Source organism: Culex quinquefasciatus, chromosome 3, assembly GCF_015732765.1.
Source record: "Culex quinquefasciatus strain JHB chromosome 3, VPISU_Cqui_1.0_pri_paternal, whole genome shotgun sequence".
In the NCBI taxonomy this organism is placed as follows: domain Eukaryota; kingdom Metazoa; phylum Arthropoda; class Insecta; order Diptera; family Culicidae; genus Culex; species Culex quinquefasciatus.
This window is the reverse complement of record NC_051863.1, coordinates 84,940,523-84,956,593: the sequence shown is the minus strand read 5'-3', so window position 1 is coordinate 84,956,593 and position 16,071 is coordinate 84,940,523. Positions and strand designations below refer to the sequence as shown.

The following is a 16,071-nucleotide window of genomic DNA, read 5'->3' as shown; positions in this document are numbered from 1 at the left end:
GTTAGATTAAATTTTGTACCCGCCTGCAAAACAAATGGCGTGCTAGTGTTCGTGAGAACGGGCTTAGATAACTCTATAGAGTTATCTACGTGCGCATGTATTGCGTGTACGTACACGAAAAAAAGTGAGGTTAATTTTTGTACCAGCCAGCAAAACAAATGGTGTGCTAGTGTGTGTGAGATCGGGCTTAGATAGCTCTATACGACCTTCTTTGTGCATATTTTCGGCCTACCTTCTGATTGGTTGAAATCTCGAAGCACGTGGCGAACTTTTTTGAGGTACGGTTCAGCCCCAGCTCGTACAGTGCAGCCGCACAAATTCGGTTGACAAACATGCTCAATCATTGTGATGTTTTAAGCCACAAATCAACTTTAGAACGATTGATTTCACTTGCATTACGTGCATAATTAGCTTGGACATGATTAATATCATTCTTTACGAGTTTTCAACATATTTAATTAAACATTTGTTGCGTAGCCAAACAACAAGCCCGTAATTTGCAAGAAAGACTGTAACTTGTGAAAACCGCACACACACTGTCGCAATTTGTAGCGTCAAATGGACTGAATATAGAGCCATTCTCTCCGAAATGGACGAAGTAACTTTAATCAGTTATTTTATTGATTTGGTGGCAGTTTAGTGATTGTTTTTGCAACGGGTTTGTGCGATGAAAGCCATGACGCTGAGCGTTAACAAGCGGTAAGCATAAGTGGTGAAAATTTTCGACCTAATGTGCAACTAGCGATTCGCCAGGAAAAAGTGAAGAGGGCTATTTTTATTGCTTTATTTCTAATTTAGGCAGAAAAAGTAAATTATTCTTGCTCACCAAAATGAAGATAATGACTGCACGTATTATTATCAAGTGGCAGATTCCTGACAGATTTGGAGAAATGCTCAATTTTGTTGAATTAAGTTTGGTAGACCCAAAGTAGACCCAAAATAGGTACTAGGCCCAAAATAGTGACAAATACCCCAAGCAACCTTGACTTAAAATATTTACGACTTGATCGAAAGAGGACTACAATCATAAAAGGGACAGAGGTTTTTAATGTACCAAATAGCATATATAGCCGATTCAGAGAAAATGTCCGCACTCTGCTAAGAAATCATGGGTTGGCTTGAGACATTTGTCTCTGTAATGGCAATATTTTAAAATTTATCTTCTACACGGATAAAATCCTGTAAGCTAATCTAGTAACTCTGTGTTGTCGAATTCGAAAACAAGGAAAAGTTTCAAAATCGTCAACATTTCGATGCCTCTGTGCTCTCTTATGCTAACTAGATAGGAATCCCAGCAAGCGCACAAGAGAACACAGAGGCATCAATGCTGTTCAGATTATGAACAACAATGTAGTCGATTTTGAAAACATTTACAGCGAAATCGAGAACAATGTTGTCGATTTGGAAACATTTCCGTGTCTTCGAATTGGACAAAACAGAGTTACCGGATAAGCTTGCAGGATTTTTATCCCTGTACACAAATCTCATTTTTTTCTAACCTGGAGGATAGTATGTAAATTATCAGGATCACTACAAGCTTGCACTTACTTCACTACCATTTCAAAAAGCGCTACGTCTCACGCAAAGGCTACGTACCGTAATCTGGGGTGAATAGGGACAGCAGTTTTTAGAGCACTTAAAGCTTTTAAATTTAAAAATTGATGTACACATTTTGTTGGCCTGAGTCTGTTCTAACCGAAACCATAATGAAAAATCAAAATATTGTGCTAACATGGTTAAAACTGCTGTCCCAATTCGCCCCATTTGTCCCAATTGACCCCAGTTTACGGTACATAGTTTTTTTTTATTGTTAGCGTAGATTTATTTTAGCATATTTTTTATAAAGAAAGTTAGTTTTTATTCATCATTTAATTTTAAATAAGGTTCAACATCATTGCACGATGTATCATATCGGTTATGGAAACCCTAGTTTGTACTTGCCTGTACAGCTGATTTTTACTAAAACTACCACAAGGTATTATTTAGCATTTTGGACGGATACTCGCTCACCAATACAAGTCGAAAGTCTTGCGTGTACCCGTTATCGCACAAATCCTTTGCTAAGACATCTCGAAAAAAAACATTTGGCAGGTCGCACATTGAACAAAATTTCTAGTAGGTTTTATATCGTAGAATTATTACTAGAATCAAAATATGGTGACTAGAATGAGAGAAGAGTGAAGCAGTTTTCAAGGTAAGTTGTAATTTACTCCGGGATTATTTTGCAATTGATAAAAACAGAGCTTTTATTAGGCACTTTCTTAATTCACATTTTAAGTGACGTCATACTTTCATTACATTACTGCAAACGCAAGTGACTCGTAATTTAGTTACAATCATTAAATTAAGATTTTTGTGACTTAAATTGTTTTCTTTTAAATATAATCTTTGCTTTTCTTGAATCTTTGTGTTTTTCTCAATTATTACCAGTTATATCAAGTCAGCTAAGTCAAAACATTTTTAAAAAAGAGAGAGGACAATTGAGGCAAATATTGACTGCAGTCTGCATACATATAGTGATTTAAGTATATATATTATCTAAAAATTCGAAAATTGACAGAGAAAGCAAATATTCTCGATTTGAATCAGAAGAAAAACCAAAACAACCAATAAAAATATAGAATATAATAAATAGCTGTCTCTGAAAAGCTTGTTTGCATAAATAGCTAATCACACTAATTTATACAGTCGTTTATCATCATTATATAGTAATTTTGATTTCAGCTTTTATCGCGAAGAATTCATTTTGGTTCATAATCTGTATAACTTTTGATCAAGCATTGAGAGTTATTAACTACTCTGAAGTATTGGTGCCGAATGATTTCCATAATAAAACATCCTTTGAGCCAAACAAAGGGCCTTTTTCATAAATATAGTTTTTTCGAACAATAATGACACTCTTGAGGAAACGGTTTATGTTGCAAATTTGTATTTACAGCCTTTTTCATCTTATTCAACTACTTTTCGATTGTTACCAATACATGATAGGCAATTGGTTCCACGTGGTATAACTTTTCATGCTTTAAATACAGTTTGTATACGATTACCATTATATTTACCGTGAGAAGAGGTGACAATGTGACATTTTGCATTGTTTGATTTTTCGTAGGCTCAAAGATAATCACGTAATCAAAGGTTGAGAATTATAGTGATGTTATAAAATAATTCGTTACATTTGCATACTACATTTAAAATTAGCAGTTACATGAAAAAATGGTTAAAATTTAGTTTTTTTAGTTAAACTTATCAAAACATAATCTAACCCTAACCCTAACATGCATTGAAAGATCACAAACGTCGAAGCGGCCAGGCCAACTGCTTATCAAAACATAAGTTAATAAACAACTATTTTTATAAAGTTGCTATTTTATGTTGTAAGAGTCTCTAATGAACAAGTTTCATCAATATTTCTTCAAAAAATACATTGATTTCATCTTTTTTATTGACATTTTTCGACCAAAATACTGTTTCGGAACAAATACGTTAAACAATCCGAATTGTCCCGGAACCGGTTTAACCCCCAAAGTGAAATTTTATGGTGGTCCACTCCAGCCCGATTACGAGTCCCTAGTCTGAAATTTGATAAACAAAAAGCAACAAAAGCAAAACATTTTTACCCAGGACGGTACAGAAATGCTTAGCACGAAAAGTGAAAATTTAAAATTTCAGACTAGGGTTTCGTAATGGGGCTGTAGTGGACGAATTTGGATGCTTTAAATTGCAAGAGGTGGGTTTTTTTGCTCTCTATCTGACCACCATAAAATTTCCCTCTGGGGGTTAAACCGGTTCCGGGACAATCCGGATTGTTTAACGTATTTGTTCCGAAACATTATTATTGATCAAAAAATGTTAATAAAAAAGATGAAAACTATGTATTTGTTTTTTAATATTGATGAAACTTGTTCATTAGAGACTAAAGACATTTACATAAAATGCAACTTTATAAAAATAGTTGTTTGTTGACTTATGTTTTGATAAGTTTTACTGAAAAAAAACTAAATATTTGACACACTGTATGTGTCGCAGTCCGTGTGTTTGATTTACCAAGAAACCAAATATATTCGTAATACAAAGACAAAGTGTTACTTGGTGCAATTTATAATGAAAGATGTAAATCAAATTTTCAAAAAAGGTAATTATTTCAGCTCAAAAGCAGGCCATATTAACTAGCCAGACTTTTTGTTGCGATAATAAAATGCACATCCATGCTAGACGATTTCTGCATAGCGAAGTCGGGAAACACGAATGCACCCAAAGAGTGTTGACGTTTATATTGCCATACAGACGTGTAGTTCGGCCAATAGCACAAATACTACTTCGCGTATACGAGCTCAATTTAGTAAACATTCAATCAAAACAATATTGTGCAGCTTGAAGTGAAAAATGGTCCCAGTCTGGCTGTGTATTCCTTCGAAGCCATCGGTTTGTTGCTGTGAGTTTTCAAAATTTTGAAACAAAACTATATATACACAAATGTTTTATAATAAAATTATTTCTGTGATGCTCAGTGGATTACTTAAATCATTTAAGTTGTGTGACTAGATATTCATTAAATTGAAAGTGTGAATAATTTTTTTTATGATGTGTCTATTTTACAGTAGCCATCTTTGTTTCCTAACGACCTTGAAAAATATTTCACGGGTTTTCAGCAAATTTGAACACATAAGTTGTTAAGCTGAATGGATAATACTTTGGTTTTGAAATTTATGCAATAATTTTATATAATTCATCGATGATCTGAAGTTTGTAACATCAGCTGATTTGAAAGAAATTTTCGTAATTAATTCGACGTTTGGCCCTCTTCTTGGGTACAAATACCTACAAAGACTTATGAAAATTACATACCTGATTACCTCGACCATGTATTCGTGAACGCGTTAACTCACACTTGTGTTTTGCGAAGTGTTAGTACGACTTTCCGCGAGATAGCGCATTGGTATTGCGCCGAGTATGTGTTTTCGTTTTGAATGAATGTTACGATAATGTTGTGATAACTGAAAAACTTTATTTAATTAATAATTACTCTAAAGGCTTATGATTTGGGTTTTGAAAGTGTTTTATGTAAATGTAATTAAAACGTCTCCTACAAAATCCAAGAAAATTGACGATGTATTTAGTGGAAATACATCTTTGGCACACTAAGCGTTCCGACAAACTCTCATCACTGTTGGCAGTTTTCCGCTAGCAAAATACAATTTCTACTTTATGTAAGCTGTAATTTAAGGCCAAAGTGCCGATAGGCCGATAATAAGCGATGCCATGAGAAAGGATTTTTGACAAAGGACTTTGTCTTAAAGCTCTATCTGCGGTGTCAATGCAAAATTTTTCGAAAATGTAGCGTTACCGTCGCAAGCCCTCGGCGTGACATTCTGTTTCTGTTGCGTAGATGCCGTGAAAACTATTTAAGCTAAAAGTTAGCCTCTGGAGGATTTAGTGTCCATCAGACTTTCATCAAAGACGGACCTTACGTTGGGAATTTTATTGCTCACACACACACGCAGGTGGTGCACGAACTTGAGAGGAGGTCCAGAAGTTATTGACGGTAGCCAGAACGGTCACCGGAATACCGAAATTATTGGGAACAATTTGGTAGGATATCGGTCACACCCGGAGTGGCCAGTGCCCTGTGGGAAGGTTCTACCGGGAGGACATTTACGGAACCATACAAATTTGGGCAATATGGGTATCAAAATTCATGGTTTTTGATACTGGTAATGAAAATGACCATTTTGGCAGGATTGGCCACACCGGAGTGGCCATTGCCCTGAGGGAAGGTTCTACCGAGGACATTTACGGAACCATACAAATTTGGGCAATATGGGTATCAAAATTCATGGTTTTGATACTGGTAATGAAAATTACCATTTTGGCAGGATTGGCCACACCCGGAGGCCATTGCCCTGAGGGAAGGTTCTACCGGGAGGACATTTACGGAACCATACAAATTTGGGCAATATGGGTATCAAAATTCATGGTTTTTGATACTGGTGATGAAAATGGCCATTTTGGCAGGATTGGCCACACCCGGAGTGGCCAGTGCCCTGAGGGAAGGTTCTACCGGGAGGACATTTACGGAACCATACGACTTTGGGCAATATGCGTATCAAAATTCATGGTTTTTGATACTGGTGATGAAAATGGCCATTTTGGCAGGATTGGCCACACCCGGAGTGGCCATTGCCCTGAGGGAAGGTTCTACCGGGAGGACATTTACGGAACCATACAAATTTGGGCAATATGGGTATCAAAATTCATGGTTTTTGATACTGGTAATGAAAATGGCCATTTTGGCAGGATTGGCCACACCCGGAGTGGCCATTGCCCTGTGGGAAGGTTCTACCGGGAGGACATTTACGGAACCATACAAATTTGGGCAATATGGGTATCAAAATTCATGGTTTTTGATACTGGTGATGAAAATGGCCATTTTGGCAGGATTGGCCACACCCGGAGTGGCCATTGCCCTGAGGGAAGGTTCTACCGGGAGGACATTTACGGAACCATACAAATTTGGGCAATATGGGTATCAAAATTCATGGTTTTTGATACTGGTAATGAAAATGGCCATTTTGGCAGGATTGGCCACACCCGGAGTGGCCAGTGCCCTGAAGGAAGGTTCTACGGGAGGACATTTTCGGAACCATACGACTTGGGCAATATGGGTATCAAAATTCATGGTTTTTGATACTGGTAATGAAAATGAACATTTTGGCAGGATTGGCCACACCCGGAGTGGCCATGGGTATCAAAATTCATGGTTTTTGATACTGGTAATGAAAATGGCCTTTGGCAGGATTGGCCACCCGGAGTGGCCAGTGCCCTGAGGAAGGTTCTACGGGAGGACATTTACGGAACCATACGACTTGGGGCAATATGCGTATCAAAATTCATGGTTTTGATACTGGTGATGAAAATGGCCATTTTGGCAGGATTGGCCACACCCGAGTGGCCATTGCCCTGAGGGAAGGTTCTACTGAGGACATTTACGAACCATACAAATTTGGGCAATATGGGTATCAAAATTCATGGTTTTGGCTAAAAACTTTGTCCTATGGGCACTGTCTACGGGTGTCAATCCAAAATTTCGCGAAGGAAAGTGTAACGATTTGTGTAATTGTTTCAAACGCTTATATCTTCCACCCAATTCAAGCAATCTGCATGCTTTATCCACCAAACGAAAGGAAAGTCTTAAATTTAAGTAGACTATTTCACAAAGTTGATAAAACTTTGTTAAAGTATTCAAAAGTTAAGATGAAAATAAAATGAATGCAGGAAAATGGCTGCTGATAGGCTGGAGAGCACTTAGCAAATTTTGCATCCTCTTCTGTTTTCGGAACTGTCACGCGAGAATGTTGCACCACTGTTGCCACATTTCATGCGAACTATTTAAGCTAACAGATAGCCTCGGAAAATTCAGCCTTACGAGGTTTCGACAAAAGCGGATCCACGGTAATTTTATTGCTCACACACACACACGCACACATTGAGACACAGTTTGTGCACTAAATGGGAGGAATTCTGTTCTTATGAAAATTAAAAGGACAGTCACTGACCAGAATGATTTGGGGCAATGGGCTTGGGACCACATTTATAGGATATTGGCCACACCCGGAGTGGCCAGTGCCCTCGGGAAGGTTCTACCGGGGGACATTAATCGAACCATACGACTTGGGCCAATATGGGTGTCAAAATTCATGGTTTTTGAAACTGGTCATGAAAATGGCCATTTTGACTGGATTGGCCACACCCGGAGTGGCCAGTGCCCTCGGAAAGGTTCTACCTGGGGGACATTATTCGAACCATACGACTTGGGCCAATCTGGGTATCAAAATTCATGGTTTTTTAAACTGGTAATGAAAATGGCCATTTTGACCGGATTGGCCACACCCGGAGTGGCCAGTGCCCTCGGAAAGGTTCTATGGGTCATTAATCGAATCATACGACTTAGGCAATATGGGTATCAAAATTCATGGTTTGGCCACTACGGGTGTGGCCAATACGGGTGTGGCCAATCCGGTCAAAATTGCCATTTTCATTACCAGTTTAAAAACCATGAATTTGAATTCATATATTGCCCCAAGTCGTATGGTTCGAATAATTTCCCGGTAGAATTTTCCCAGGGCACTGACCACCGGGTGTGGCCAATCCAGTCAAATGGCCATTTTCACATTTTCAAAAACCATGAATTTTGATACCCATATTGCCCCAAGTCGTATGGTTCGATTAATCCCCCGGTAGAACCTTCCCAGGGCAATTGCCACTCCGGGTGTGGCCAATCCGGTCAAAATGGCCATTTTCTTACCAGTTTAAAAACCATGAATTTTGATACCCATATTGCCCCAAGTCGTATGGTTCGAATAATGTCCCCCCGGTAGAACCTTCCCTAGGGCACTGGCCACTCCGGGTGTCGCCAATCCAGTCAAAATGGCCATTTTCATTATCAGTTTAAAAAACCATGAATTTTGATACCTATATTGCCCCAAGTCGTATGGTTCGATTAATGTCCCCCCGGTAGAACCTTCCTGAGGGCACTGGCCACCTGCCAATCCAGTCAAAATGGCCATTATAATTATCAGTTTAAAACCATGAATTTTGATACCCATATTGCCCCAAGTCGTATGGTTCGATTAATGTCCCCGGTAGAACCTTCCCGAGGGCACTGGCCACTCCGGGTGTGGCCAATATCCTATAAATGTGGTCCCAAGCCCATTGCCCCAAATATTCTGGTCCGGCAGGTCCTGTCTTTCATAAGAATGAATTCTCCCAATTTAGTGCACAAACTGTGTCTTTCAATGTGTGTGTGTGTGTGTGAGCAATAAAATTACCACCGTGGATCCGCTTTTGTCGAAACCTCGTAAGGCACTGAATTTTTCTGAGGCTATCTGTTAGCTTAAATAGTCGCATGAAATGTGGCAACATGGTACAAATTTTGCCTCCCCTCCTGTTTACGTGGAACTGTCACGCGAGAATGTTGCACCACTGTTGCCACATTTCATGCGAACTATTTAAGCTAACAGATAGCCTCAGAAAAATTCAGTGCCTTACGAGGTTTCGACAAAAGCGGATCCACGGTAGTAATTTTATTGCTCACACACACACACACGCACACATTGAAAGACACAGTTTGTGCACTAAATTGGGAGGAATTCTGTTCTTATGAAGATTGTAAGGACGGTCACCGGACCAGAATGAAAATTCATGGTTTTTGAAACTGGTAATGAAAATGGCCATTTTGACTGGATTGGCCACACCCGGAGTGGCCAGTGCCCTCGGGAAGGTTCTACCGGGGGGACATTAATCGTACCATACGACTTGGGGCAATATGGGTATCAAAATTCATGGTTTTTGAAACTGGTAATGAAAATGGCCATTTTGACTGGATTGGCCACACCCGAGTGGCCAGTGCCCTCGGGAAGGTTCTACCGGGGACATTAATCGAACCATACGACTTGGGGCAATATGGGTATCAAAATTCATGGTTTTTTAAACTGGTAATGAAAATGGCCATTTTGACTGGATTGGCCACACCCGAGTGGCCAGTGCCCTCGAAGGTTCTACCGGGGACATTAATCGAACCATACGACTTGGGGCAATATGGGTATCAAAATTCATGGTTTTTGAAACTGGTAATGAAAATGGCCATTTTGATGGATTGGCCACACCGGAGTGGCCAGTGCCCTCGGGAAGGTTCTACCGGGGGACATTAATCGAACCATACGACTTGGGGCAATATGGGTATCAAAATTCATGGTTTTTTAAACTGGTAATGAAAATGGCCATTTTGACTGGATTGGCCACACCCGGAGTGGCCAGTGCCCTCGGGAAGGTTCTACCGGGGGACATTAATCGAACCATACGACTTGGGGCAATATGGGTATCAAAATTCATGGTTTTTTAAACTGGTAATGAAAATGGCCATTTTGACTGGATTGGCCACACCCGGAGTGGCCAGTGCCCTCGGGAAGGTTCTACCGTGGGGACATTAATCGAACCATACGACTTGGGGCAATATGGGTATCAAAATTCATGGTTTTTGAAACTGGTAATGAAAATGGCCATTTTGACTGGATTGGCCACACCCGGAGTGGCCAGTGCCCTCGGGAAGGTTCTACCGGGGGGACATTAATCGTACCATACGACTTGGGGCAATATGGGTATCAAAATTCATGATTTTTGAAACTGGTAATGAAAATGGCCATTTTGACCGGATTGGCCACACCCGGAGTGGCAATTGCCCTCGAAGGTTTTACCGGGGGACATTAATCGAACCATTCGACTTGGGGCAATATGGGTACCAAAATTCATGGTTTTTGATACTGGACATGAAAATTACCATTTTGATTGACATTTTCCGAACCATACTGCTTGTTTTGAAATTTTTTCCAAGAGGTGCCAAAGATTGAAAACATTTTATAGGAATAAATTATTTTGGATTAAGTACATAGGCAATGTTTTAAAAATATAAAATAAAATAGAATATTTTTTAGGAGTTTTGTACAAAGTTCTTTGTCATATTGGTCATGTAGAACATAACCACCTGCACCTTTTTTCTTCGATCTCTTACGAATAAACTGTAATTTATACCACTCAAATCCGGTACTCGATTACAACTATAGTCTGAGTAGGGACATCAGTTTCTTAAACACTTCAATGCTTCTAATTTGGAAATCTCAGTTTGTTATTATATAATTTATAATATGGAGCCACGTGGTTTATAACACGAAACGTGGATCGAACCAGTAACTTCGGTTGGTAAATCTAAACGTTAACACTGCGTCGTGGAGCGTCATGAAGTAAATGGTACAGAGCACAACCATATTCTTCTTTCTGAATTGTTGCTCGGGGATGCATATATATTAGACTGGCTCGCCGTTAGGCCGTTGAAAATATATTTCAAAGTTTATGTCGCCGTGGCCGAATTTCTGGCAACGGTGGCATTGTGCTGCGTCCGACGGGTTCTTTGAGTAGAACCGCCAGTTTACCCAAAACCCGTCCAACGCCTTAGTTCGCCGCAGGTCCTGAATTTTGATCGTGCCGCGGTCAAAATACAACAGGTACAGGGTGTACCTGTGACTGTTGTCTTCGTGAGACTTTTATGTCACGCGACGTTATTCCAGCACCCGAGAGGCCCTTCTTGAGGTCGGAGATCAGGCGGTCTTGGTACCCTGCAAGACGATCTTAACTGCAGCCTGTCTTCACGTGTTGAATGTGAATTTTGAAGCTACGCCAATTTCCACAACCAGGTCGAAGTTCTTTTCGTTAAATGTGTAAACTTGTATTGACGACTTACCGATTTTCAGACAATATCCGAGGCCAGCAACTCGTCAACATCGTCCACCAACGTCCAAAACAAAAAATTGGTAGGTCTTCGTTCCTAGAGCATTGTTCTTTTTGACGTCGACACGTTCTTCCGTGCACGACCATCGTCGTCGTCGTGCTGCTACCGTCGGTGTTGTTGTTTTCTTCGTCGTCGCTCAGCATCTGAACTCGTTCCGATGGGACGGCGATGTTGATGTGCCACTGGTCGTGGCACCGGAAGTACCGAAACGGGTTCGCATTTGGGGATCTCGGAACATATCCGATGTAGTAACTTTTTGTCGATTCCATCTGCGCTCACGCTCCCCTGCGCGATAGCGGCCGACACGGCGTTGGTTTGTTTACCTTTTGCACACGGCCGGTAGACGAACTTCGCGGTTTTTAGAGGCCGCACTCGAACTGCCACGGCCACAGCCGGCCTTTTGGCATGCTGGAAAGCAAACTCGCGGTAATCACAATCAATTACGAAAACCCAAAAAACGATAGAGCACTGAGCACCCACTGCTGCTTGCTCTCGTGAGTACACGGAGGTCCAAATGCATTTTAAAACACCTTTTCATGAAAATGTTAAAACCAGGCTCGTATTTTTTTGTTTTTTTTGAATTTGACTGTTTATTCTACATCTTTATGATATTTTTACATTTCCTACTTATTACATGATTTTTTGCCAGCTATAATAAAAATTATATGCTACAGTCATCCCACATATTCGGAACGGTTTCCAGATTGGCCAATGTTCAAAAACTCATAGCAAATCGATAATTGAACTTAATGATTCGTTTTTACCTTCATTTGAAAGCTTTTCTTGCGATCTTTCGAATGCTGTATCGAACAGCTGTGTTAAACAACTAGTTTAAGCCTTCCGCATCTAACTTGGATTTTTAGCTTTATTTGGAACCATTTGGTTGGTTTATTTATCTCCGTTTTCTATCTTAAAGTTACCTCCTTAACCTGATAAAAAGTTGTAAACTAACAGGCTCTCGTCACAAATAAACAATCAATTACAATTACAATTACAACAGCTGACTTCAACAATACATTGCATGTAAACATTGGCGCAAAAGAAGATAGCTGAGCAGTTCTCTAGGATTTCGGTCATTCGATTTTTTTTGTATTTTTTAATCCGACTGAAACTTTTTTGGTGCCTTCGGTATGCCCAAAGAAGCCATTTTGCATCATTAGTTTGTCCATATAATTTTCCATACAAATTCGGCAGCTGTCCATACAAAAATGATGTATGAAAATTCAAAAAATCTGTATCTTTGGAAGGAATTTTTGATCGATTTGGTGTCTTCGGCAAAGGTAGGTATGGATACGACTACACGAAAAAATAATACACGGTAAAAAAATTTGGTGATTTTTGACAAAGAACTTTGTCCAAGGTTTCTATACGGATGTCAATCCAAAATTTTCGCGAAGCGAAAACGTTACGTGACGAATTCTCCGGCAAAACCCTCTTTGGTGCACGCTGGTTGGATGAACGAACGTTTCCCAATCAGTCAATCGAGACGATTGATGTATCTAAAATCACCCCACTCCACCTCATAATTTTCGGATCGTCGACGCCAACAAACTCGGCTCGGTCGGTCCTAAAAATTCATTCTATTGCTGGACGTCGACGAGAACACATCAGAAGCAGATGGCCTGGTGGCCCGGTAGCAGAAGGCCTGGAGGTCTGGGAGCAGATGGCTTGGAGGCAAGGTAGTCGCGGGAATCGATCATTGGAACTGGCCACCACCTGGACTGGAGTGGCCGGAGGCCCCAGGGATGTTCCGATGGGGGGACATTTTCCGGACCGTAAGAGTTGGAGCAATATGGGTATCAAACTTTATGGTTTTTGCTACTGGACATGAAATTTGACATTTCGGCAGTAGTGGCCACAATCCGGAGTGGCCGGAGGCCCCGCGGATGTTCCGATGGGGGGACATTTGCCGGACCGTAAGAGTTGGGGCAATATGGGTATCAAACTTTATGGTTTTTGATAATGGACATGAAATTTGACACTTCGGCAGTAGTGGGCACAATCCGGAGTGGCCGGAGGCCCCGCGGATGTTCCGATAGGGGACATTTGCCGGACCGTAAGAGTTGGGGCAATATGGGTATCAAACTTTATGGTTTTTGATACTGGATATGAAATTTGACATTTCGGCAGTAGTGGCCACAATCCGGAGTGGCCGGAGGCCCCGCGGATGTTCCGATTGGGGGACATTTGCCGGACCGTAAGAGTTTGGGCAATATGGGTATCAAACTTTATGGTTTTTGATAATGGACATGAAATTTGACACTTCGGCAGTAGTGGTCACAATCCGGAGTGGCCGGAGGCCCCGCGGATGTTCCGATTGGGGGACATTTGCCGAACTATAAGAGTAGGGGCAATATGGGTATCAAACTTTATGGTTTTTGATACTGGATATGAAACTTGACATTTTGGCAGTAGTGGCCACAATCCGGAGTGGCCGAAGGCCCCGCGGATGTTCCGATGGGGGGACATTTTCCGGACCGTAAGAGTTGGGGCAATATGGGTATCAAACTTTATGGTTTTTGATACTGGACATGAAATTTGACACTTCGGCAGTAGTGGGCACAATCCGGAGTGGCCGGAGGCCCCGCGGATGTTCCGGTAGGGGGACATTTGCCGGGCCGTAAGAGTTGGGGCAATATGGGTATCAAACATTATGGTTTTTGATACTGGATATGAAATTTGACATTTCGGCAGTAGTGGCCACAATCCGGAGTGGCCGGAGGCCCCGCGGATGTTCCGATTGGGGGACATTTGCCGGACCGTAAGAGTTTGGGCAATATGGGTATCAAACTTTATGGTTTTTGATAATGGACATGAAATTTGACACTTCGGCAGTAGTGGCCACAATCCGGAGTGGCCGGAGGCTCCGTGGATGTTCCGATGGGGGGACATTTGCCGAACTATAAGAGTAGGGGCAATATGGGTATCAAACTTTATGGTTTTTGATACTGGATATGAAACTTGACATTTCGGCAGTAGTGGCCACAATCCGGAGTGGCCGGAGGCCCCGCGGATGTTCCGATGGGGACATTTGCCGACCGTAAGAGTTGGGGCAATATGGGTATCAAACTTATGGTTTTTGATACTGGACATGAAATTTGACATTTCGGCAGTAGTGGCCACAATCCGGAGTGCCGGAGGCCCCGCGGATGTTCCGATGGGGGACATTTGTTGACCGTAAGAGTTGGAGCAATATGGGTATCAAACTTTATGGTTTTGCTACTGGACATGAAATTTGACATTTCGGCAGTAGTGGCCACAATCCGGAGGCTGAGGCCCCGCGGATGTTCCGAGGGGGACATTTGCCGGGCCAGAGTTGGGGCAATATGGGTATCAAACATGGTTTTTGATACTGATATGAAATTTGACATTTCGGCAGTAGTGGCCACAATCCGAGTGGCCGGAGGCCCCGCGGATGTTCCGATTGGGACATTTGCCGACCGTAAGAGTTGGGGCAATATGGGTATCAAACATTATGGTTTTTGATACTGATATGAAATTTGACATTTCGGCAGTAGTGGCCACAACTGAGTACGGAGGCCCCGGATGTTCCGATTGGGGACATTTGCCGACCGTAAGAGTTGGGGCAATATGGGTATCAAACTTTATGGTTTTTGATACTGGACATGAAATTTGACATTTCGGCAGTAGTGGCCACAATCCGAGTGCCGAGGCCCCGCGGATGTTCCGATGGGGACATTTGCCGAACCATGAGTTGGGGCAATATGGGTATCAAACTTTATGGTTTTTGATACTTGACATGAAATTTGACATTTCGGCAGTAGTGGCCACAACTGAGTGGCCGGAGGCCCCGCGGATGTTCCGATGGGGACATTTGCCGACCGTAAGAGTTGGGGCAATATGGGTATCAAACTTTATGGTTTTGATAATGGACATGAAATTTGACACTTCGGCAGTAAACAATCCGAGTGGCGGAGGCCCCGCGGATGTTCCGATGGGGGACATTTGCCGGACCGTAAGAGTTGGGGCAATATGGGTATCAAACTTTATGGTTTTTGATACTGGACATGAAATTTGACATTTCGGCAGTAGTGGCCACAATCCGGAGTGGCGGAGGCCCCGCGGATGTTCCGATGGGGGACATTTGCCGGACCGTAAGAGTTTGGGCAATATGGGTATCAAACTTTATGGTTTTTGATACTGGACATGAAATTTGACATTTGGCAGTAGGTCAAATCCGAGGCGGAGGCCCCGCGGATGTTCCGATTGGGGGACATTTGCCGAACTATAAGAGTAGGGGCAATATGGGTATCAAACTTTATGGTTTTTGATACTGGATATGAAACTTGACATTTTGGCAGTAGTGGCCACAATCCGGAGTGGCCGAAGGCCCCGCGGATGTTCCGATGGGGGACATTTGCCGACCGTAAGAGTTGGGGCAATATGGGTATCAAACTTTATGGTTTTTGATACTGACATGAAATTTGACACTTCGGCAGTAGTGGGCACAATCCGGAGTAGCCGGAGGCCCTGCGGATGTTCCGATGGGGGACATTGCCGGGCCGTAAGAGTTAAGCAATATGGGTATCAAACTTTATGGTTTTTGATACTGGATATGAAATTTGACATTTCGGCAGTAGTGGCCACAATCCGAGTGGCCGGAGGCCCTGCGGATGTTCCGATGGGGGACATTTGCCGACCGTAAGAGTTGGGGCAATATGGGTATCAAACTTTATGGTTTTTGATACTGGACATGAAATTTGACATTTCGG

At 41.9% G+C, this 16,071-nt stretch overlaps 1 protein-coding gene across 1 annotated transcript in view; it reads left to right on the top strand.

Moving 5' to 3' along the window:
* Window positions 1–4,294: 4,294 nt before the first annotated feature.
* LOC6037972 overlaps window positions 4,295–16,071 on the top strand; it is a 33,566-nt gene continuing 21,789 nt past the window's right edge. The window contains 1 exon segment of the mRNA XM_038262181.1: window positions 4,295–4,432. The gene's annotated coding sequence lies outside the window, so the exon portion shown is untranslated.